The 26,400-nt window shown below is 38.5% G+C and overlaps 1 long non-coding RNA gene across 1 annotated transcript in view; it reads right to left on the reverse strand.

The window, feature by feature from the left end:
* Positions 1-26,400, reverse strand: part of LOC133250098 (uncharacterized) — a 214,372-nt gene that overhangs the window by 152,876 nt on the left and 35,096 nt on the right. Inside the window, exon 3 of the long non-coding RNA XR_009737228.1 lies at positions 14,452-14,551. This is a non-coding gene — a long non-coding RNA (uncharacterized LOC133250098). The remainder of the gene's footprint in view (positions 1-14,451; positions 14,552-26,400) is intronic.

Genomic DNA, 26,400 nt, shown 5'->3' on the forward strand with positions numbered 1-26,400 from the left:
ATATTCAACATAACTGCTAATTGCAGGGATGTGATACTCTGAATATTTTATGCACTAATGATGTCATTTCACATAGTCCACAAAGATTATCTCTTATATTATTTGAAAATAAGATAGCTTTTAGAAGATTCTTTCATTCATTATGCTTTAATTTACATAATATAATTAGTTCATACTCTTATTGGTATTCTGACTTGCCATAACAATCCTTCATTTTCAAACACTTCTTGTATGCTTCTTTTAAATTTTGGCTGCATAATTTCCACTTAACCTCTGCACCCGTGTTGCTCTTTCAATTTCCATAATCAACTAACCATAATTTCTCTTTTGAGTAATGTTCTGTCTAAAATCCTGACTGGTTTTACTTTTATTTATAAATTTTAACCTGTTCTGTATTGTCCCCTTTTGTCACATAAAATTATGAATCCAGAAGAAAACAAATATTTCAAGAGATAATTTTTCCACAAGTCACTTTTTTAGATAACTAGAATGAGGTATGTTGATAAAAAATGTTCTCCAGAAGACAAACCATTTAAATGAGATATCCATCATCTAGTAGTCAGTTGTACTCCAATAGTGTCTTAAGAGATATAGTTAATCAGATTAATACACATATATTCTATTTAAAGAAATTTTAATGTATATCTTCTCAACATATGCGTTATCTCAATATTTTTCAAATGAGTAAACTGAAACATAAATCATATGTATGCTGACAATCAGCAAAAAAAAAAAAAATGATGAAATACCAATTCCAACCAGATTTACCATCTCAATAGTTTACACACACATCACTGCATTTTAAGGCTTGTGTACACAGACTCTTATAATCTCACTTTTAGAGGATAAAATATTAGTCTTTTATTTTTGCATTATAAGAAAGTCCTGAGTTTCTAAATATTTTTAACTTATCAGTCCTTTACAAGGAAATAACTGGACAGCAGAAATATACAACAGGTCAGCATTTATAGGACAGCATTTATAGGAGACCATGGCATGATAAGAACAATAATCTGAGCTTGCAACTGTTGCCATCCATCATATAGGAAATACAAATAGAGCTGATATTTGGGAAAAGGATATATGCTGGCAAATCTGGGTTTAAATTACAAGCTGTTGCTAATGCTTTTCATTGGGCTTTTCTCAGGAAGTATTTTTTTTTTTTTTCTCATTAAAAGCAATTTGACAACTCAACATAACAGGTAGGGCAAACAAATGACTCAGGTCTAGCAACAGAGGGCAGGAACCATTTCTGTAATCAAATGGAAATCTCAGTAGCATTATGAAAGTAAGGAGAGCATCTGCATTTGAATTTTGCCAAAAAGACAGATGCTCTTGGAACAGCCCCTTCCACTGCTGGTGGCTAAATCCCAGTAGGGTACTACTGTAATGCTATTCTGATTATATTTTATTATTTTACTCATAGGCATGTTTTACTCAGAATATTGCAACTTCAATGGACATTAAATGGCATGTGTTCACATTAGACTTTCACTGGCAGTTCCAGTCTATGTGAAATATTCTAGTCTAAGAAGAATTTGACCCCAGTCTTGCTGAAAACATTCCCCCTTTTAAATTTAGCTCTAATACTTTAACATACAAAGGTTTCCTGCCTTCCAATGCAGGAGATGCGAGTTTGATCCCTGGGTCAGGAAGATGCCCTGGAGAAGGAAATGGCAACTCACTCCAGTATTCTTGCCTGGGAAATTCCATGGACAGAAGAGCCTGGTGGGCTACAGTCCATGGGGTCACAAAGAGTTGCACACCACTAAGTGACTGAACACCAGCACAGAGGCCTCAGTTTTACATACATAAAAGAAAATTATTCAAACGGAAACCAACAGGATCCTGTAAGGCCTTCTTGGGAACAGACTGCCTTCTCCCAACACACATACAACCCCAGGTCCCCTAGCTCTTGTTTTTAGAAAAGCTTTATCTTCTTCTGCCTTCCCTGAGTTACAAAGAGCAAATTTAATCAGAAAAGTGAGAAAAGGCAAAAATAAAGGAAAGCACTCAAGCAAGACAAAATAATAATAGTTTAGCCATAAAACAAAGTTCAGGACCCTTAGTTCCTCCTCAAAGGCCATAGATAATATATTGAGCCATGTCTTCAAGTTATTTTGCTGATACTAAAACCCCCATCTGGTAGAGGAGGTTAACTGCATGCTGAACACCAACACAAAGACCCCAGACCAGGTGCAACCAGAAGGCTGATGTCTGAGATTCCTGAATCATCCTGTTACCTCACCCCCAATCAGAGAACTGTGCATGAGCTGATCATGCACCCTACAACCCCTCCATCACATTGGTTTTAAAAAACACTTCCCCCAAAGCCATCAGAAAATTTGGGTCTTTTGAGCACAAGCTTTCCATTCTCCTTGCTTGGTACTCTGCAACCAACACTGTACTTTCCCTCACCACAACCTGGTGTCAGTAGACTGGCTTTGCTGCATGTCTGGTGAGAAGGCTCAAAGTGGTTTTGTAGAAAGCCTACAGTCACTAGACATAAGAAATTTCTTAACATTGTAAAACTATGTCAGAAACACTGAGAAAGAAGTTATATTTATCAAGGACTGTGCATGCATTCTCAAGCAGCAGGGGACCAGCTGAACAAGCTCTAAGGACAGGCGTGAGTTGCTGCTGCTATCTCAGATTCCAGAGGTGGGCACAGATCCCTACTATTGCCAAGGGTCCTGTAAGTGGGTGCTGGTCATGCCTCCTCTTGCCCAGGAGACTGCATGAACCATCAAACATCCTGAACACTCCCTATCAAAGGGATAATGACCAGCATATGCCAAGGAAAGAGATGGCTAACATCCAAAATAAAAGTAGCCCTCACATCAAAAAAAAAAAAAAAATTAAACCCACATAAGCTACTCAGGGATATTCCTGACTGGAAAAGCCCTCCAAGACTATAGTAAAGAACTATTTTCCCTAAACTCACGAGTGAAAGCCACTCAGCCATGTCTGACTCTTTGTGACTGCATGGACTATACAATCCATGGAATTATCCAGGCCAGAATAATGGAATGGATAGCTTTTCCCTTTTGCAGGGGATCTTCTCAACCCAGGAATTGAATCAGGGTCTCCTGCATTGCAGGCTGATTCTTTACCAACTGAGCTATCAGGGAAGCACTAAACTCACAAAGTATGAGAAATAAAGGTAAAATAAGGAAGGAGATGAACCACTCCCAGCTAAAGGATCAAGAGAATTTCCCTGAAGGAACAAACAATTAAAAAGACATCTTCATACTAACAGACACTGAGTTCAAAAAAAGAATGTAAATACTGAGGGAATGAAGAAAAGCTATCAATAGAAATGCAGATTACTATAAAAAACTATAAACTATAAGGAGGAGCCAAGAAAAATTAGAAAATTATTTTGCCAAGTTAAAAGCTGGTATATGGGCAATGAAGCAGAATGAATCATGCAAAAGAAAGAAGGTTATCCAGAAGGTAGAATAATGGAAATTACACAATCAGTATAGCAGACAGAAAGCCAAATGAAAAGTGAAAGCACTATAACAGACCTATGGGATAATATAATGTATGCCAATCTACAAAGAAATCCAGAAGGAGAATAAAAAGGGGATCGAAAATGTATTTAAAGAAATCACGGCTGAAAATTCCCCAAACCTAAAGAAGGAAAAGGATATCCAGACACAGAAAACACAAAGGATCCCAAGGAAGATGAAATCAAACAGACTTACAAGACAGATTTAAAAAAAAAAAAGTCAAAAGTTCTAAAGGCAGCAAGAGAAAAACAGAGTCAATTGCAAGGAAATCTCCCTAAGGCTATCAGCTGAATTCTCTACAGAAACAGTGACGGCCAGAAGGGAGTGGAAAAATTTATTCAAGGTCTTGAAACGTTCTGTGGTCTAGAATATTCTACACAGCAAGACTATCATTTAGAATAGGAAAAGAAATAAACACTTTCTCAGACAAGCAAAAGTCAAAAGAATATAACAATAGTAAACCTACACTAATAGGAATATTGAAAGTGAAAGTGAAGTCGCTCAGTCGTGTCTGACTCTTTGCGACCCCATGGACTGTAGCCTACCAGGCTCCTCTGTCCATGGGATTTTCCAGGCAACAGTACTGGAGTGGATTGCCATTTCCTTCTCCAGGGGATCTTCCCAACCCAGGGACTGAACCCAGGTCTCCTGCACTGTAGACAGATGCTTTACTGTCTGAGCCACCAGGGAATATTGAAAGGTCTTCTCTAAATAGAAAAGAAGCAAGAAGATATGGGCAACAGGAAATCACAGTTGTAAAGTAAATCACTTAAACAAGCCAGTATTCAGATCAAAAGGAAAAAAAGACTATATAAGAAAGCAATGAAACACAAAGAAAGAGCATAAATATTATCATAAAGATGTAAAAAAGGATATTAAAATAATGAAATGTGGATGAGAAAGATTCACAAAAACCAAAAAGAATAGAACACAAGCTTAAAATAAAAGGAAACCTCCAAACCACACACACACACACAAAAGGAAAAAAAAAAGGCAGAGAAACAACTGGAAAACAAGGTTTAAAATGGTAATACATACATATGTATCAATAATTACTTTACATGACTGAATACTACAATCAAAAGACATAGAGTGGTAGGTAGAATTTTTTTTAAAAGTCTATAATATGCTGGCTCCAATGGACCCACACACACAGATTAAAAGTGATGGGATAGAAAAATATATTTCATGTGAACAGAAAGGACAGGAAAGTGGGAGTTGCAATACTTACCAGAAAAAAATACACTTTAAAACAAAGGCCATGAAAAATACAATGAAGGATACTAATAATAAAAAGGATCAGTAAAAGAGGAGGCTTTACAGTCATCAATATATATGCATCTAATGTGTGTGTGACTGTTTTAATCACTCAGTTGTGTCTGACTCTTTGTGACCCCACTGACTATAGCCCACTATACTCCTCTGTCCATGGAATTCTCTAGGCAAGAATACTGGAGTGGATTGCAATTTCCTTCTCCAAGGGCTCTTCCCTACTTAGGGATTGGAACTGGGTCTCCTACATTGCCAGCAGATTCCTTACCATCTGTGACACCAGGGAAGCCTAATGTAAGAACACACAAATACATAAAATAAATACTAACAAACAAAAAGGGAGAAATTGATGGGAATACAGTAAGAGTAGAAGACTTTAATAACCTACTCACATCAATGGACAGATATTCAAGACAGAGAAATAAGGCAATCAGTTCAGTTCAGTCATTCAGTCGTGTTCAACTCTTTGCAACCCCATGGACTGCAGCACGCTAGGCTTCCCCATCCATCACAAACTCCCAAAGCTTGCTCAAACTCATGTCCATCAAATGGGTGATGCCATCCAACCATCTCATCCTCTGCCATCCCCCTTATCCTCCTGCCTTCAATCTTTCCCAATATCAGGGTCTTTTCCAATGAGTCACTTCTTCACATCACATGGCCAAACTATTGGCGTTTCAGCTTCAGCATCAGTCCTTCCAATGAATATTCAGGACTGATTTCCTTTAGGATGGACTGGTTGGATCTCCTTGCAGTCCAAGGGACTCTCAATAGTCTTCTTCAACACCACAGTTCAAAAACATCAATTCTTTAGCACTCAGCTTTCTTTATAGTCCAAGTCTCACATCCATACATGACTACTGGAAAAATCATAGCTTTGACTAGACGGATCTTTGTTGGCAAAGTAATGTCTCTGCTTTTTAACATGCTGTATAGGTTGGTCATAGGTATTATTCCAAGAACAAGCATCTTTTAATTTCATGGTGATTTTGGAGCCCCCCAAAATAAAGTCAGTCACTGTTTCCATTGTTTCCCATGTCATAGGTTTTATTCCAAGAACAAGCATCTTTTAATTTCATGGTGATTTTGGAGCCTCCCAAAATAAAGTCAGTCACTGTTTCCATTGTTTCCCATGAAGTGATGGGACTGGATGCCATGATCTTAGTTTTCTGAATGTTGAATTTTCAGTCAACTTTTAAACTCTCATCTTTCACTTCCATCAAGAGGCTCTTTAGTTCTTTTTTGCTTTCTGCCATAAGAATTGTGTCATCTGCATATCTGAGGTTGTTGATATTTCTCCTGACAATCTTGATCCCAGCTTGTGCTGGATACAGCAGTAGAGATCTTAAATGATACAGTCTTAAGTGAGACTTAAGATATTTTCAGGACATACAAAAAACAGAATACATATTATTTTCAAGTGCACATGGAACATTATCTAGGACTGACCACATACTAGGACACAAAACTAACCTCAACTAATTAAAGAGTACAGAAATTACTTCAAGTATCTTCTCTGACTTAAGCTAGAAATCTACCACAGAAAAATAAATGAGAAAAAAATGGTTATATGGAGACTAAACAACATGTACTAAAAACCCAATAAGAACAAGAAAATCATAAAGGAAATTAAAAAAAAAATAACTTAAGACAAATGACAATGAACATGCAACCATACCAAATCTATGAGAAACAGCAAAAATCAGTTCTTAGAAATCCACAGCCTTCCAAGAAAGATGGAAGATCCACTGCATGCATGCATGCTAAGTCACTTCAGTTGTGTTCAACTCTTTTTGACCCTATGGACCATAGCCCACCAGTCACTGCTGTCCATGGGATTCTCCAGGCAAAAACACTGCAGTGAGTTGCCATTTTCTCCTCAAGGGGATCTTCCTGACCCATGGATTGAACACACATTTCCTGCATACAGGATAATTCTTTATCACTGAGCCTTCTGGGGAGCCTAGCTTCACAGATGAGTTCTACTAAATATACAAAGAAGAAATTATATGGATCCTTCTCAAAGTCTTCCAAAATACTGAAGAGGAGGGAAGACTCCCAAAGACATAAACCAGACATCAGATCAGATCAGTCGCTCAGTCATGTCCGACTCTTTGCGACTCCATGAATCACAGCACGCCAGGTCTCCCTGTCCTTTACCAATCCCGGAGTTCACTCAGACTCACGTCCATCGAGTCAGTGATGCCATCCAGCCATCTCATCCTCTGCCGTCCCCTTCTGCTCCTGCCCCCAATCCCTACCAGCATCAGAGTCTTTTCCAATGAGTCAACTCTTCGCATGAGGTGGCCAAAGTACTGGAGTTTCAGCTTTAGCATCATCCCTTCCAAAGAAATCCCAGGGCTGATGTCCTTCAGAACGGACTGGTTGGATCTCCTTGCAGTCCAAGGGACTCTCAAGAGTCTTCTCCAACACCACAGTTCAAAAGCATCAATTCTTCGATGCTCAGCCTTCTTCACATCCATACATGACCACAGGAAAAACCATAGCCTTGACTAGACGAACCTTTATTGGCAAAGTAATGTCTCTGCTTTTGAATATGCTATCTAGGTTTGTCATAACTTTCCTTGCAAGGAGTAAGTGTCTTTTAATTTCATGGCTGCAGTCACCATCTGTAGTGATTTTGGAGCCCAGAAAAATAAAGTCTGACACTGTCTCCACTGTTTGCCCATCTATTTCCCATGAAATGGTGGGACCGGATGCCATGATCTTCATTTTCTGAATGTTGAGCTTTAAGCCAACTTTTTCACTCTCCACTTTCACTTTCATCAAGAGGCTTTTGAGTTCGTCTTCACTTTCTGCCATAAGGGTGGTGTCATCTGCATATCTGAGGTTATTGATAATTCTCCCAGCAATCTTGATTCCAGCCTGTGTTTCTTCCAGTCCAGCATTTCTCATGATGTACTCTGTATATAAGTTAAATAAACAAGGTGACAATATACAGCCTCGACGGACTCCTTTTCCTATTTGGAACCAGTCTGTTGTTCCATGTCCAGTTCTAACTGTTGCTTCCTGACCTGCATACAAATTTCTCAAGAGGCAGATCAGGTGGTCTGGTATTCCCATCTCTTTCAGAATTTTCCACAGTTTACTGTGATCCACACAGTCAAAGGCTTTGGCATAGTCAATAAAGCCGAAATAGATGTTTTTCTGGAACTCTCTTGCTGCTACCATGATCCAGCAGATGTTGGCAATTTGACCTCTGGTTCCTCTGCCTTTTCTAAAACCAGCTTGAACATCAGGAAGTTCACAGTTCACATATACCACCAAAAAAGAAAATTAAAGGCCAATATTTTTGAATATAGATGTAAAAATTCTCAGTAAAATGTTTGCAAACTAAATCTAACAACACATAAAAAAGATTACACACCATGTCCAAGTGGGATTCATTCAAAGTTAATAAGGATAGTTCAACAGAATCAATGTAATATACATCAACACAAGTCAAAAACCACATGATCATCTCAATAGGAAAAAGGCATTCCACAAAAGTCAACATCCATTCATGATAATAACTCTTTTCAAGTTGGTATAGAGTAAACATATCTTAGTATGATAAAAGCCATATATAACAAATCCACAACTAGTATAATACTCAATGTTGAAAAGCTGAAAGCCTTCTCACTAAAATCTGGAACAAGACAAAGATGACTATTCCCACAACTTCTATTCAACATAGTATTGGAAGTCTTAGCCACAGCAATTAGGCATGTAAAAGAAATAAAATGTATCCAAAATGAAAGGAAGGGGTATAATTATTACTATATGCAGATAATAGTATATATAAAATATACATATATATAAGATTAAAATATGTGATACTACATATAAAAAATCCTAAGGAATCTACACAAAACGTATAAGAACAGATTAAACCAATTCAATAAAGTAGCAGGCTACAATATTAATGTTAGGAAACCAGTTGTATTTCTTTACCTTAAGAGAGAAATACCAGAAAATGAATATTAAAAACCAGTACTTTTTAAAACCACACCAAAAATAAAATACTCAGAGAAATCTGATCAAGGAGGTGAATGAATTACATGCTGAGAGATATAAAACATGAAGAAAGAAAACTAAAGATGATTCAAAGAAATGGAAAGATATCCCATGCTCTTGGATTAAAAAATAATAATAATGTGAAAATGGCAATACTATAATTTACAGATTTAATGTTGTCCCTCTCAAATTACCCAGGACATTTTTCATAGAACTAGAACAAATAATCCAAAAAAATTCATATATGTTGCCAAAGCAATACAAAGAAAAAAGAACAAAGCAGGAGGCATAACACTCCCATACTTAAGCCAACAATACAAAGCTGCACTAACAAAGCTACACTAATCAAAATAGCAGTATTGGTTAAAAAAAAACAAAACAAAACCAGACACAGACATTGGGATCAATGGCATAGAACAGGAAGCCTGGAAATAAACCCACACACCTATTCTCAATTAGTCTTCAACGAAAGAAGCAAGGATATAAAATGGGAAAAGAACCTCCACAAGTAGTGGTGGGAAAGTTGGACAGTTGCAGGTAAATCAATGAAGTTAGAACATACTCTTATACCATGCACAAAAATAAACTCAAAATGGCTTAAAGACTTAATATAAGACATGACCATAGAACACCTACATAGGCACAATATCCTGTGACATAATTGTACCAATGTCTTTGTTCACTCGCCCAAGGAAATAGAAATAAAAATAAACAAATGGGACCTAATCAAACTTATAAGCTTTTGTACCTTAAAGGAAATCCTGAAGAAAACAAACAAAAAAAAAATGGGATAAAATATTTGCAATGAATGTGACCAACAAGGACTTAATCTCCAAAATAAACAAACAGCTCATACAACTAAAAGCAACAACAAAATAAACAGCCTAATTGACAAATGGGAAGAATATATAAATAGACATTTCTGCAAAGAAGACATGCATATGGCCAATAGGCACTAGAAAAGATGCTCAACATTATAAATTGCTAGAGAAATGCAAATCAAAACTACAATGAATTACCACCTTACACCTGTCAGAAAGCCACCACTAAAATGTCTACAAATAAATGCTAGAGAGAGTACAGAGAAAAGGGAACCCCCCTACACTGTTGGTGGGAATGTATAATAAGTTGTAAAACAGTATGGAAGATCCTCAAAAAACTAAAAACAGAATTACCATATAATCCAGGTCATGGGCATACATCCAGACGTAACTGTAATTCAAAAAGATACATGCACCCCTGTATTCATGAAAACACTATTCACAATAGCCAAGACATGGAAAAAATCTAAATGCTCATTGACAGATGAATGGATAAAGATATGGTATTTATGTACAATAGAATACTGCTGCTACTGCTAAGTCACTTCAGTCGTGTCCGACTCTGTGCGACCCCATAGACAGCAGCCCACCAAGCTCTCCCGTCCCTGGGATTTTCCAGGCGAGAACACTGGAGTGGGTTGCCATTTCCTTCTCCAATGCATGAAAGTGAAAAGGGAAAGTGAAGTCACTCAGTCATGTCCAACCCTCAGCGACCCCATGCACTGCAGCCTTCCAGGCTCCTCTGTCCATGGGATTTTCCAGGCAAGAGTACTGGAATGGGGTGCCATTGCCTTCTCCACAATGGAATACTACCTAGCCATAAAAAAGAATGAAATCACACCATTTGCAGCAATGTGGAAGGACCTAGAGATTACCATACTAAGTAAGCAAGAGAAAGATAAATTCCATATGATATCACTTATATGTGGAATGTAAAATATGGCACAAATAAACATATCTGTGACACAGAAACACATTCAAGACATAGAAAAAAGACTTCTCATTGCCAAGGAAGAGGGAGGATGAGGAATGCACTGGGAGTCTGATTTGTAGATGCATAATATTATATGGTCAACACTGAAATCAGATTGATTATATTCTTTGCAGCCAAAGATGGAGAAGCTCTATACAGTCAGCAAAAACAAGACCAGGAGCTGACTGTGGCTGAGACCATGAACTCCTTATTGCCAAATTCAGATTAAATTGAAGAAAGTAGGGAAAACCACTAGACCATTCAGGTATGACCTAAATCAAATCCCTTATGATTATACAGTGGAAGTGAGAAATAGATTTAAGGGACTAGATCTGATAGATAGAGTGCCTGATGAACTATGGAATGAGGTTCATGACATTGTACAGGAGACAGGGATCAAGACCATCCCCAATGGAAAAGAAATGCAAAAAAGTAAAATGGCTGTCTAGGGTGGCCTTACAAATAGCTGTGAAAAGAAGAGAAGCGAAAAGCAAAGGAGAAAAGGAAAGATATAAGCATCTGAATGCAGAGTTCCAAAGAAAGCAAGAAGAGATAAGAAAGCCTTCTTCAGCGATCAATGCAAAGAAATAGAGGAAAACAAGAGAATGGGAAAGACTAGAGATCTCTTCAAGAAAATTAGAGATACCAAGGGAACTTTTCATGCAAAGATGGGCTCAATAAAGGACAGAAATGGTATGGACCTAAACAGAAGCAGAAGATATTAAGAAGAGATGGCAAGAATACACAGAAGAACTGTACAAAAAAGATCTTCACGACCCAGATAATCACGATGGTGTAATCACTGACCTAGAGCCAGATATCCTGGAATGTGAAGTCAAGTGGGCCTTAGAAAGCATCACTACGAACAAAGCTAGTGGAGGTGATGAAATTCCAGTTGAGCTGTTCCAAATCCTGAAAGATGATGCTGTGAAAGTGCTTCACTCAATATGCCAGCAAATTTGGAAAACTCAACAGTGGCCACAGGAATGGAAAAGGTCAGTTTACATTCCAATCCCAAAAAAAGGCAATGCCAAAGAATGCTCAAACTACTGCACAATTGCACTCATCTCACACGCTAGTAAAGCAATGCTCAAAATTCTCTAAGCCAGGCTTCAGCAATATATGAACTATGAAATTCCTGATGTTCAAGCTGGTTTTAGAAAAGGCAGAGGAACCAGAGATCAAATTGCCAACATCTGCTGGATCATGGTAGCAGCAAGAGAGTTCCAGAAAAACATCTATTTCGGCTTTATTGACTATGCCAAAGCCTTTGACTGTGTGGATCACAGTAAACTGTGGAAAATTCTGAAAGAGATGGGAATACCAGATCACCTGATCTGCCTCTTGAGAAATTTGTATGCAGGTCAGGAAGCAACAGTTAGAACTGGACATGGAACAACAGACTGGTTCCAAATAGGAAAAGGAGTACGTTAAGGCTGTATACTGTCACCCTGTTTATTTAACGTATATGCAGAGTACATCATGAGAAACGCTGGACTGGAAGAAACACAGGCTGGAATCAAGATTGCTGGGAGAATTAACAATAACCTCAGATATGCAGATGACACCACCCTTATGGCAGAAAGTGAAGACGAACTCAAAAGCCTCTTGATGAAAGTGAAAGTGGAGAGTGAAAAAGTTGGCTTAAAGCTCAACATTCAGAAAACGAAGATCATGGCATCTGGTCCCATCACTTCATGGGAAATAGATGGGGAAACAGTGGAGACAGTGTCAGACTTTATTTTTCTGGGCTCCAAAATCACTACAGATGGTGACTGCAGCCATGAAATTAAAAGACACTTACTCCTTGGAAGGAAAGTTATGACAAACTTAGATAGCATATTGAAAAGCAGAGATTACTTTGCCAACAAAGGTCCATCCAATCAAGGCTATGGTTTTTCCTGTGGTCATGTATGGATGTGAGAGTTGGACTGTGAAGAAGGCTGAGCATCGAAGAATTGATGCTTGTGAACTGTGGTGTTGGAGAAGACTCTTGAGAGTCCCTTGGACTGCAAGGAGATCCAACCAGTCCATTCTGAAGGAGATCAGCCCTGGGATTTCTTTGGAAGGAATGACGCTGACGCTGAAACTCCAGTACTTTGGCCACCTCATGCGAAGAGTTGACTCATTGGAAAAGACTCTGATGCTGGGAGGGATTGGGGGCAGGAGGAGAAGGGGACGACAGAGGATGAGATGGCTGGATGGCATCACTGACTCAATGGACGTGAGTCTGAGTGAACTCTGGGAGTTGGTGAAGGACAGGGAGGCCTGGCATGCTGCGATTCATGGGGTCGCAAAGAGTCGGACACGACTAAACTGAACTGAAATCACTACAGATGGTCACGGCAGCCATGAAATTAAAAGATGTTTACTCCTTGGAATAAAAGTTATGACCAACCTAGATAGCATATGGAAAAGCCTAGATTACTTTGCCACAAAGGTCCATGTAGTCAAGGCTATGGTTTTTCCAGTGGTCAGGTATGGATGTGAGAGTTGGACTGTGAAGAAAGCTGAGCACCGAAGATTGATGCTTTTGAACTGTGGTGTTGGAGAAGACTCTTGAGAGTCCCTTGGACAGCACGCAGATCCAACCAGTCCATCCTAAAGGAAATCAGTCCTGAATATTCATTGGAAGGACTGATGCTGGAGCTGAAACGCCAATACTTTGTGCACCTGATGTGAAGAAGTAACTCATTGGAAAAGACCCTGGTGCTGAGAAAGACTGAAGGTGGGAAGAGAAGGGGATGACAGAGAATGGTTGGATGGCATGACTGACTCAGTGGATATGGGTTTGAGTAAGCTCAGGATTTTGTGATGGACAGGGAAGCCTGGCATGGTGCAGTCCATGGAGTTGCAAAGAGTTGGACATGACTGAGCGACTGAACTGAACTCTATAGTACAGAGAACTATATATCCAAACTCCTGGGATAAACTATAATGGAAAAGAAATTAAAAAAGAGTGTGTGTGTGTATGTGTGTGTGTGTATGTATATACGTTTATCTGAATCACTTTGTTATACAGCAGAAATTCTAACAACATTATAAATCAACTATATGAATAAGAAAATATGGTACTACACACTTTGTTAATGTTATCCTGTAATGATTAATTTATTTTGAAAGATAGCTCTCGTCCCTATTTTTTTTCTCTCTAAATTTCTCTCTACTCTCAGTGTTTGTATAATAAACAAACCACACAATCAAAAAGTACTACAAGAGACCCTGAAGCATTTTAATTACAAAAACATTTACTATGTTCATCCTGAATGCAATATTATTTAACCCCAGCCAGCCTTTATTTAACATTATCAGTTAAGTGTTTCATACCTTCTACTAGTCTACAATAGTAGTTCAGTCAGTTATTAAACATATACTGAGTCAGCCCTTAAAATGTTATACATAAACATTTCAGAAGAATTATTGCCAAACAGAAGGTAAAAATCTGTCCCTCCTTGTTTTATGTCTAAATAACATATGCTTTTTCCTTTAGTAAATGTTAATATTTACTGAGAGTTACTGATCATGAACCATGTGCCACACAACAAATACAAGTGAATCAGTTGAAGGTTACAGTACCTGAAATATCATTTATTCCAAATTCATAGATTAAAAGCAAATATGGAAATACTATTTCTGTTGGGATTTATATTAGTTATCTATTAGACAGATTACCCCAAATCTATTAATCCACATAATAGATTTATTATTCCAAAAAAACAGTGGCTTAAAACTACAAACAATTATTATCTCATAGTTTTCCTGGGTTAGTCATCTGTGTACAGGTTAGTTCTGTCTTAAGGTCTTTCATATGAAGGCAATATGAGGAGTGAAGTCTTATTTAAAGTTCACCTACAAGCAGAATTGTTGGTAGAACTTAGATCCTCCTGGGTGCCAGCCAGCAACATCCATTCCTTGACATGTGCACTTTCCATGGAGCATCTCACATGTGAACTCTTCCATCAGAGAAAGTGAGAGAAGGGAGAACAAGGCAGAAGTCAGTACTTTGAAACCTAATCCCTGAAATAACATCCCATCACTTGCTGTGTTCACTGGAAGTGAATGACACTTCACTCAGCCCACACGCAAGGCAGAGAGGATTTACAAGCATTTGAAAACAGGACCATCTTAAATGTTGTCTATCACAGAATTGCAACAGAGACAAGACTAGCACTGGGTGAAACTCTGAGTTTCATTTTATGAACACTTTTAGATTAAGAGGTTGTAAATTTTTGTCAACTTTTATATTAACGGGAAACATTTGGAAAATTAGGATTACAGCCAGTTTTATATTTTACCACAATTTCAAATATAGGAAACAGGGCCTTCTTAATGCTTTTCCTCTTGATTAGAAACATAATTATTTGGGCTCCAGTGATTTCCCACAACTACATGTTTCATGTAATTGCTTTATAATTACATAAAAGTAGTAAAATCTAATAGAAATAGAGCCAGAACTACAGATGATGAGTAAAACTGAAATTAATATTTTATAGCTACTTTGTAGATTCCCATCTGTTTGGTCTCTTTAGTATTGTTAATTTGTTGACTTTGCTTATTATTTGAATTTTAAAGTAAAAATTTATGCTATAGTAAGTAGGTTCTACTAAATTTTCAAGTTGTTTTCCTGAACTCAGACAGTATTTTAGAGTTCTTTTTACTGATAGTAGGATATCTAATATCTGTTTAGAGATAGAAAACAAAATTGTATTTATAGCTATATGAACAAACTCCAAATCTTGCAGCATTTGGGAAAAACATAACTCCTATGGCCCTGTCAAAGCCCCTCATGTCATCCTGGTTCACATTATTACTCTTTTTATGAACCTATATGTGGTCCTAGAACTTTAACATATATAATACATGAATATTTCTAATACATAATATTGTTTGTATTTTAGGTGAAAAGTTTTACCTTGTTAGTGCTATTAAAAGTTAATGAATTCTTCCCCAAACTATAAAAAATCTGCATTTTTAGAAGTTTCTACTTTTGTGAAGTTTTCTAAAACTTAACAGCCTTAATTTGTTAAACTATTTTTATACATTCAAGTCTTTGGATTTGGATAACATACTTTTTTTTTTTTTTGTCCTTAGCACATGAATGAATGAAGAGTACAAAAATTTGCTGAGATTACAAAGTTCATACACAGAACAGGCCAGGAACAAGGGCTGGAAAGGATCAGAGAATGATTTAATGTATTGAATATGACAAGTTTATTGGACAGTAAAGTGGAGATACTGGATAGGATATTGAATATGAACATGAATTTAAGGAAAATAAATATAGGCAATTATCACCATGCAAATAAATATAGCGATTAGACCTGAGAGAAGAATTTTTAGTATTACTACATGTATACAGAAAACTAAGATCATGGCATCTGGTCCCATCACTTCATGGGAAATAGATGGGGAAATAGTGGAAACAGTGTCAGACTATTTTGGGGGCTCCAAAATCACTGCAGATGGTGACTGCAGCCATGAAATTAAAAGACGCTTACTCTTTGGAAGGAAATTTATGACCAACCTGCTGCTGCTGCTGCTGCTAAGTCGCTTCAGTCGTGTCCTACTCTGTGCGACCCCATAGACGGCAGCCCACCAGGCTTCCCTGTCCCTGGGATTTTCCAGGCAAGAACACTGGAGTGGGTTGCCATTTCCTTCTCCAATGCATGAAAGTGAAAGTGAAAGTAAAGTCGCTCAGTCGTAACTGACTCTTACCGACCCCATGGACTGCAGCCTACCAGGCTCCTCCGCCCATGGGATTTTCCGGGCAAAAGTACTGGAGTGGGGTGCCATTGCCTTCTCCTATGACCAACCTAGATAACATATTAAAAAGCAGAGACATTACTTTTCCAACAAAGGTCCGTCTAGTCAAGGCTATGGTTTTTCCAGTGGTCATGTATGGATGTGAGAGTTGGACTGTGAAGAAAGCTGAGCACCGAAGAATTGATGCTTTTGAACCGTGGTGTTGGAGAAGACTCTTGAGAGTCCCTTGGACTGCATGGAGATCCCCATTCTAAAGGAAATCCTTCCTGGGATTTCTTTGGAAGGACTGATGCTAAAGCTGAAACTCCAGTACTTTGGCTACCTGGTGCGAAGAGTTGACTCATTGGAAATGACTCTGATGCTGGTGAGAGAGTCAGTTCCTAGGCAGGTTGATAGGGAGTCTAGGGGTCCCCAAGGAGAGAGGGGTCTGGAATTCTCAAGGAGGAAGAAAGGACAAACTTTTTTTCTTTCTCCATATTCCTTAGGATTATATACCAATAATGTATCCTGCCTAAGGACAGTCTTTGGATTCAACCTTCTGTTATCTTAAAATGTTAATTATGGGAGTAGACCTGGTCTTTACAAGGATGTATCTTGCCTGAGGACAGTGTTACCTTAAAATGTAAATTATGGGAGTAGGTCTGATGAGGTCTTTACAACCTCCAGACATTCTTTGGATTATATAACCTCATTGTTAACACTAGCAAGCGGGTACTCTTTCTACCCCCTTCTGATGCCTATGTCAGAAGCTTTCTCTATCTCCTTTCTCTATCTCCTTCAATAAAACTTTATTACACAAAAGCTCTGAGCGATCAAGCCTTGTCTCTGGCCCCAAATCGAATTCTTCTCCTCTGGGGGCCAAGAATCCCGGTGTATTCGCGTGATTCAACAACAACCTTTCACTGGGAGGGATTGGGGGCAGGAGGAGAAGGGGACAACAGAGGATGAGACAGCTGGATGGCATCACCGACTCAATGGACATGAGTTTAAGTGAACTCCAGGTGTTGGTGATGGACAGGGAGGCCTGGAGTGCTGCGATTCATGGGGTCGCAAAGAGTCGGACACAACTGAGCGACTGAACTGAACTGAACATGTATACAAGTCAGCAAAGGGTTCACTGCCTGATGCACATAGAAGCCAGTACTATGGCACTGGCTTTTAAGAAAAGAAAAGGCTTATTGAAAAACTGACTGACAAGAAGACAGAAGGCAAGGCTCAAGTCCATCTCCATGGTGATGCGTTATAAGTGGATATTTAAGGGTTAGAGTTTTGAAGTGGTGAAGAAAGGAGACAGTAGTTGGTTACAAAATTCAAGGAAGTGCTGTGAAGTCCTTATACATAGATACAGATAGGTTTCATGCTTCTTCAAGAATCATATGTGCAAATTTAGGGTGTTGGTATTAAACATGTGGGGGAATGGGGCTGTGACAACAGAAGGTCACCTATGGACAAGCAAGTATATTCTGCAAAGACTTGATTTTCACACATTGGTTCCATTACCAGTTTTAGCAAGTTGGAGGGGTTTTTAACCAGCTGTTTCCTTATTTGCTGTTCTGTAAGACAAGCTCAAGAATTTCTGTAAGTCACTACTTTCTGTTAACACTATGAAACATGGTTTCAACATGGGTTTTTTAATCCTATGGGAATGGTTTCACATTAAAGATGGAGAAACAAACAACACGACTAAGAGATAAGATTAACATTGTTAGAGGACTGAGAGTAGCATCGGAGAAGACAAGCTAAGGATGTGCTTCAAGAATGAGCAATTGTGGGACTTGCCTGGGGGTCCAGAGGTTAAGAATCTGCCTGACAATACAGGGAACACAGGTTCAATCCCTGATACAGCAAGATTTCACATGCCTCAGGTCAACTAAGCCCCTGCACCACAATACTGAGCCTATGCTCCAGAGGCCACAAGTTACAACTACTGAGCCTGTGTGCTGCAACTACTGAAGCCTGTGCACCCCAGAGCTCATGTTCTGCAATCAGAAGCCTGTGCACTCCAACTAGAGAGCAGCCCCTGCTTGCTGCAACGAGAAAGTTCACCCACAACAACCAAGACCCAGTGTAATCATAAACACATAGATTAAAAAAAAAAACAAAAAAAGAATGAGCAATCATATAATTTGCTGCTAACTGCTAAGTCACTTCAGTCGTGTCTGACTCTGTGCAACCCCATAGACAGCAGCCCACCAGGCTCCCCTGTCCCTGGGATTCTCCAGGCAAGAACACTGGAGTGGGTTGCAGTTTCCTTCTCCAATGCATGAAACTGAAATGTGAAAGTGAAGTCACTCAGTCATGTCGACTCTTCGCGACCCCACGGACTTCAGCCCACCAGGCTCCTCCATCCATGGGATTTTCCAGGCAAGAGTACTGGAGTGGGGTGCCATCTCCTTCTCCAATAATTTGCTATGGTCAAATTTCAGTTTTCATGTTATTTACCTGGATAATTTGCTGCTGCTGCTAAGTCACTTTAGTTGTGTCCGACTCTGTGTGACCCCATAGACAGCAGCCCACCAGGCTCCCCTGTCCCTGGGATTCTCCAGGCAAAAACACTGGAGTGGGTTGCCATTTCCTTCTCCAATAATTTGTCACATCCAGATAAATAACATGAAAACTGAAACTTGACCTTGAATATAATATGTCATTGTTGACACTGACAAAGTATATTTCATTGTTCTAATGGGGTCAAAATTCTTATTGGAATGGGATCAAGGCAAAATAAGAGAAGACAAAATAGGGACAATAGTATAGATAAATGTATGTAGGACTTTTAGTATAAAGGTATCAGAAAAAAAGAAAAGAATGGTAGTTATAGTGAGATATTTGGTTAAGAGGATTTAAAGAAAATGTCTCTTTATAGTAAATAAGATGATGGACATTTATTACAGTGAGAGATTTTTTTTTTTAGTTCTGTGGTATTGATTAACATATAAATATGACAGATTACTTTGAAATAATAAGAGTGGAAGAAAGATAGCAAGCTTAGGAAACTCTCAAGGTATAATGGGTGAGTACATTTAAGAACTATTTAAAAAATTTTTTTTTAATTTTTAAAAGGCTGGTTCTATAAAATAGTATGATTTATAAATCTTGGTAGGCATTATTAAAATTCATAAGAAGAAAGAAAATATAGCTGAACATCAAAATAATGTAAAATCAGATCAGATCAGATCAGTGGCTCAGTCGTGTCCAACTCTTTGTGACCCCATGAATCGCAGCACGCCAGGCCTCCCTGTCCATCACCAACTCCCGAAGTTCACTCAGACTCACGTTCATCGAGTCAGTGATGCCATCCAGCCATCTCATCCTCTGTCATCCCCTTCTCCTCCTGCCCCCAATCCCTCCCAGCATCAGAGTCTTTTCCAATGAGTCAACTCTTCGCATGACGTGGCCAAAGTACTGGAGTTTCAGCTTTAGAATCATTCCTTCCAAAGAAATCTCAGGGCTGATCTCATTCAGAATGGACTGGTTGGATCTCCTTGCAGTCCAAGGGACTCTCTAGAGTCTTCTCCAACACCACAGTTCAAAAGCATCAATTCTTCGGTGCTCAGCTTTCTTCACAGTCCAACTCTCACATCCATACATGACCACAGGAAAAACCATAGCCTTGATTAGACGGACCTTTGTTGGCAAAGTAATGTCTCTGCTTTTCAATATGCTATCTAGGTTGGTCATAACTTTCCTTCCAAGGAGTAAGCGTCTTTTAATTTCATGGCCATGGTCACCATCTCCAGTGATTTTTGAGCCCAGAAAAATAAAGTCTGACACTGTCTCCACTGTTTCCCCATCTATTTCCCATGAAGTGGTGGGACCGGATGCCATGATCTTCGTTTTCTGAATGTTGAGCTTTAAGCCAACTTTTTCACTCTCCACTTTCACTTTCATCAAGAGGCTTTTGAGTTCGTCTTCACTTTCTGCCATAAGGGTGGTGTCATCTGCATATCTGAGGTTATTGATAATTCTCCCAGCAATCTTGATTCCAGCCTGTGTTTCTTCCAGTCCAGCGTTTCTCATGATGTACTCTGCATATAAGTTAAATAAACAGGGTGACAATATACAGCCTTGATGGACTCCTTTTCCTATTTGGAACCAGTCTGTTGTTCCATGTCCAGTTCTAACTGTTGCTTCCTGACCTGCATACAAATTTCTCAAGAGGCAGATCAGGTGATCTGGTATTCCCATCTCTTTCAAAATTTTCCACAGTTGATTGTGATTCACACAGTCAAAGGCTTTGGCATAGTCAATAAAGCAGAAATAGGTGTTTTTCTGGAACTCTCTTGCTTTTTCTATGATACAGCGGATGTTGGCAATTTGATCTCTGGTTCCTCTGCCTTTTCTAAAACCAGCTTGAACAACAGGAAGTTCACGCTTCACGTATTGCTGAAGCCTGGCTTGGAGAATTTTGAGCATTACTTTACTAGCATTTGAGATGAGTGCAATTGTGCGGTAGTTTGAGCATTCTTTGGCATTGCCTTTCTTTGGGATTGGAATGAAAACTGACCTTTTCCAGTCCTGTGGCCACTGCTGAGTTTTCCAAATTTGCTGGCATATTGAGTACAGCACTTTCACAGCATCATCTTTCAGGACTTGGAATAGCTCAACTGGAATTCCATCACCTCCACTAGCTTTGTTCGTAGTGATGCTTTCTAAGGCCCACTTGACTTCACATTCCAGGATGTCTGGCTCTAGGTGAGTGATCACACCATCATGATTATCTGGGTCGTGAAGATCTTTTTTGTACAGTTCTTCTGTGTATTCTTGCTAAAATAGCTTCTGACATATCAGAGATGTATAAAATGATAAAATAATACTATAATAAATTTAATCTTTACAAATTTGCAAATATATTTGAAAGGAAAGTACTTATGTAAAAATATAAAATAGAAAAATTCACAGGAAAACAGAAATCATGAGTAAGCTACTTTTTAGTAAGTAAAAAACAATAAAATAAAATAATTAAAATGTCACTGCCCCACCTTAGTCCTGTGTGTTTCTTTTTTTTTTTCCTGGTAAATTTCACCTAATAGTCAAGGATTACATAAACCCATTTTATTGCACACTATACTTTTTAAGAAGCTTGTGTAGCATTTGAGAGCCATAATAAAAGTACAAGAATAGAAAATCAAAGCTTTTTTCACTTATGGACATATATTCAAGCATTTTAGATAAAATGTTCAGTTAAGTGAATCCCATAGTTATTAAAAATGCTTTGTAAATTTAAGCAGAAAACACGGGCTAAGAGAACACACCCACATGTAAAGAAGAGCAGGAAGAAATCCAGGCAGAAAATAGAGCAAATAAAAATTCTCAGTTTGGGAACACCTTAAAGCATCAAGAAATCTAAAGAAGGGAAACACAGTGCCATCTGTCAGGCACTGTGGAGTAATAAGCTTCAGGTAATTGGCAGCTTTAACATCAGATTGTGTTCCATGTTTCGATGTGTCTACATGTTTGCAAAGCAGAGTTTTGGGTGATGCGGTGATAAAAAGGAAGTATCCTGAGACAAGCAGTGTGGAAGGGGAAGTGAGAGGGTGGCGTCCAACTTAAACACAAGACATAGCAAATGCACAAAATCCAATAACCACATGTATTTCATTGGAGAAATGCAAAAATGCTTCCAAATGACCATTCTTAGGGGTTATATATGCTCCTTGTCTTCCTGTAGACTGGTTAGATTTTGTTGGTCTTACATCACAGTCACATTCTTTCCTGCATCCAGATTTGCTTTCCCCCTGCTTTCTCTCAGGTCTTAATTCCTTCATGCCATGTTCCATCACAGTATCTGTTTCCTGGATCCCAATCTAACACAACAGGCATCAGCTTTAATGTTTACGACATAAAAGAGACCTGTTTTCCTAAGCCTCACAAAGAGAATGTGTCATCATGCTTTTTACTTTTAATAACCTGTGGATATTATTGTGTACAAACAGGTATCAGCAAATTAGACCAACTGCCAGGAGTAGTTTTTCTAAAGAAAAATAAATACATGTGTGTGTGAGTGCATATATATGCTAGCATCTCTCTTCAGCATATTTTTAAAATCCGCTCCCAGTTAAAACTACCAATTTACAACACCTTATATTTTATACATTTCATTATAAATGATGGAGGCTTTAAACTGGCAGGTGGGACCATCCTGCTTTCAAATACAAGCTTTTCCCCCAATTTGATTCAGCACTATCATCCCAGGTATGTATGACATACCTTTGAGTGAGCTTGAATACTTTTTGTGTATCTGAGGACAAATTTTATACGTATTTTTTGTAAATTGTCTGTTAATATCAGAGGAGCCTGACATGTTTCAGTCCATGGGGTTGCAAAGAGTTGGACAGGACTTAGCAACTGAACAACATAAAGAGGTAGCTGAGGTAGAGAGGAGCATATTATGTTGTCCAAGATCAAAGAGCTAGTAAGTGGTAAATTCTATAATCTACACTAGTCACTCTAAGCCCTTACTCTTTTCAGTTAATAATTTCACTTTCGAACACTATTGTTAAGACAAAATGTCTGCATTTTGCCATTCAGTGTCCCAGAAAGTAAAAGTCACTCATTCCTGTCTGACTCTTTGCAAGCCCATGGAATTTTCTAGGCCAGAATACTGGAGTGGGCAGCCTTTCCCTTCTTCAGGGGATCTTCCCAACCCAGGGATTGAACCCAGGTCTCCCGCATTGCAGGCGGATTCTTTACCAGCTGAGCCACAAGGGAAGACCAAGAATACTGGGGTGAGTAGCCAATCCCTTCTCCAGCAGATCTTACCAACCCAAGAATTGAACCAGGGTCTCTTGCAATCCACTCCAGTACTATTGCCTGGAAAATCCCATGGACAGAGGAGCCTGGTAGGCTACAGTCCATCAGGTCGCAAACAGTTGGAAATGATTGAGCAACTTCACTTTCACTTTCACTCTTGCATTGCAGGAAGATTCTTTACCAACTGAGCTATCAGAGAAGCCCTCAGGATACCAAACAACAGATAAACCAGCACAACAAACAACACTGATTTTAGGGTCAGTGTACCAAACAACAGATAAATAAAATCTTCTATACCTGGCTATGGAGCCTTGCTATTTCCCTCAAAAACTGGCATGATATCTGATATTCTATTGCTTGGATTATTTTCAGGTAAGGGGTGATTACTTATTTTACCCTTCTAGGTGTTGTATGACTTCAGATTTGAGTTAAAAGATAAGGCTTATAGGAAACTGAATTGGGTAGCAAAGTGGTTCAATAATGATATTAAAACAGTCCCATGTAGAGCCAAGGAAAATGGGAATGATTATACTGGAGGGCAAAACAGAAAGTTAGCTAGGCAGAGAGTAAAGCCGTAACATCAAATCAAATGCTCTGGATTTAAAGGTAGAATGCAAATGCTAGCTTATCTGATGGAAACCAGACACAAAACTTAAGTAACTATGAGGTACCACTATAGTCCTGGGAGAATGGCCAAAATACAGAAAACTGACAATGACAAATTCTAATACAGACATAGAACAACAGGAGCTGTTACTCATTGCTTATGGGAATGCAAAATGGTACACTGCTTTGGAAGTATGGTTTTTCTTACGAAACTAAACATAATCTTACCACATTATTAAGTAATCATGCTCCTTGGTGTTTACCCAAAGGAGTTGAAAACCTATATCTACACAAAAATGCACATGGATGTTTATAGCTTTCTTATTCAAAACTACCAAACTTGAAAGAAATCAACATGTATTTCAGCCAGTGAATGGATAAATAAATTGTGGATAAATAAAGTATCCAAATAAATTGGATAAATAAAGTATCCAAACAAGTCTGGATACTCGTTCAATGCTAAAAAGAAATGAGCTATCAAGTCATAAAAATATACAAAGGAAACAAATGCATATTAGTAAATGAAAGATCAACTAAAGAGGTTGCCTACTTAATGATTCCAACTCTATAACACTCTCGAAGAACAAAACTTTGGAGATTGCAAAAAGATCATATGTTGCTAGGCATTACAAGTGAGGGAAAGATAAACAAAGCACAGAGAACTTTTAGGGCTTTGCTTATTTACTCTGTATGATAGCACAAAGGTGATTATATGTCATTATACATTTGTCTAAACCCATACACGGAGAAGGCAATGGCACCCCACTCCAGTACTCTTGCCTGGAAAATCCCACGGACGGAGGAGCCTGGTAGGTGGCAGTCCATGGGGTTGCACAGAGTTGGACACGACTGAAGTGACTTAGCAACAAACCCATACAATGTGCAAAACCAAGAGTGAACCATAATGCACATTATGAGCTTTGGATGGCAATGGTGTGTCAATATAAGGCTGTATATTGAAATGTGTACCACTCTAGAGGGGGATGTTGACAATGAGGTAGGCTATTCATTTTTGGAGGCAGAGTCTATATTACAAAATCTCTGTTCCTTCCACTGTGAACCTAATACTAATTTTTAAAATCCTATTTTGAAAAAAAAAAAACAAACACAACTATTATGTAAATTTGGACACGAGATTTTTCTGTGGTGTCAGTGTAGCTGCAGGGGCATTTTCTGGGATAGTCTAGGACTTGACTTTAAGTGGGATAACATCTTATATGGGCAACAATTCTTTGCAATGAACTCCCTATGTGGGAATAAAGAAACTGAGGTCTAGAGAGGTTATGTACCTTCTATCAAGTGGCAAATCTATTTTATGGTAGTCCTTATCTATTAAAAAAAATGCAGTGTTTCATATGAGAAGTGTCAATGTCAGCAATGACTGCATTATAAATATGCTAAATAAGCAAATTTCACCCTTCACAGCTTGGTGAAGGAACTTTACTAAAATTAATTGACAATCAAAGGTCACTGTAATAATGTATTATAAATCCAAAATCAAAGTGTGTTATCTCTAAATTCAGTATTTCAATTTTTCTATATTTTATTTATATCAAAGAATGATATGTCTTCAATAATTTCTTCAATAATAATGAGGTCAAATGAATTTGTAAAATGAAATACTTTGTATCGCATTCTTGGAGATTCACAATATACATTAATGTAGTAAAGGAAATAATATTTGGTACTATGAACATATCTACAGTTAGCTCTCAATCACTTAGCTAGTAAAAAGAAGCTTTTTGTAAAATTTTGTCACTATACTTTGTTATATATAAAATTTCCCAAATCAGGAGCAGAAGATCATGAATTATTAATCATGTTCAGGCTCTGGGACCACACTTTGCAGTCAAATCCTGGCAATAGTACTCACTAGCCATGTGACTCTGGAAAAATTTCTTAGTTCTTCTAGGCTTTAAAAGTATCTACAACATAGAAATAATAATTTGATATCCTCCAGACTTTTGAGAATTAAATGAGCTAATATTTATAAAAGATGATGAAGTTTCTGGCACAGAGCTATCACACAATGCATGTTAGCTGGCTGGAGTTATCATCCACAAGCAAGCAAGGAAGACACCAGAAGGTGGAGTCTTCCTTTGCAAAGTAGATCTTTGCCCATTTATCTTTTTGTAAAATCATTTCTTTGTATCTTTTCCTCAATATTATTTTTTCCTGGTCATTCCTGTCCCCTTGTCTATTGTGAGACACAGAGTATGCTGCTGCTGATAAGTCACTTCAGTCGTGTCCGACTCTGTGTGACCCCATAGACGGCAGCCCACCAGGCTCCCCCATTTCTGGAATTCTCCAGGCAAGAACACTGGAGTGGGTTGCCATTTCCTTCTCCAGTGCATGAAAGTGAAAAGAGAAAGTGAAGTCGCTCAGTCGTGTCCGACCCTCAGCGACCCCATGGACTGCAGCTTTCCAGGCTCCTCTATCCATGGGATTTTCCAGGCAAGAATACTGCAGTGGGGTGCCATTGCCTTCTCCGACACAGAGTACGGGCATAGATAAATTTCAGTTGAGTTCAGTTCAGTCGCTCAGTCGTGTCCAACTCTTTGTGACCCCATGGACTGCAGCCAGGCCTCCCTGTCAATCACCAACTCCTGGAGTTTACTCAAACTCATGTCCTTTGGTCAGTGATGCCATCCAACCACCTCATCCTCTGTCATCCCCTTCTCCT

This window comes from Bos javanicus, chromosome 6 (genome assembly GCF_032452875.1).
Source record: "Bos javanicus breed banteng chromosome 6, ARS-OSU_banteng_1.0, whole genome shotgun sequence".
NCBI classification, from domain to species: Eukaryota; Metazoa; Chordata; class Mammalia; order Artiodactyla; family Bovidae; genus Bos; species Bos javanicus.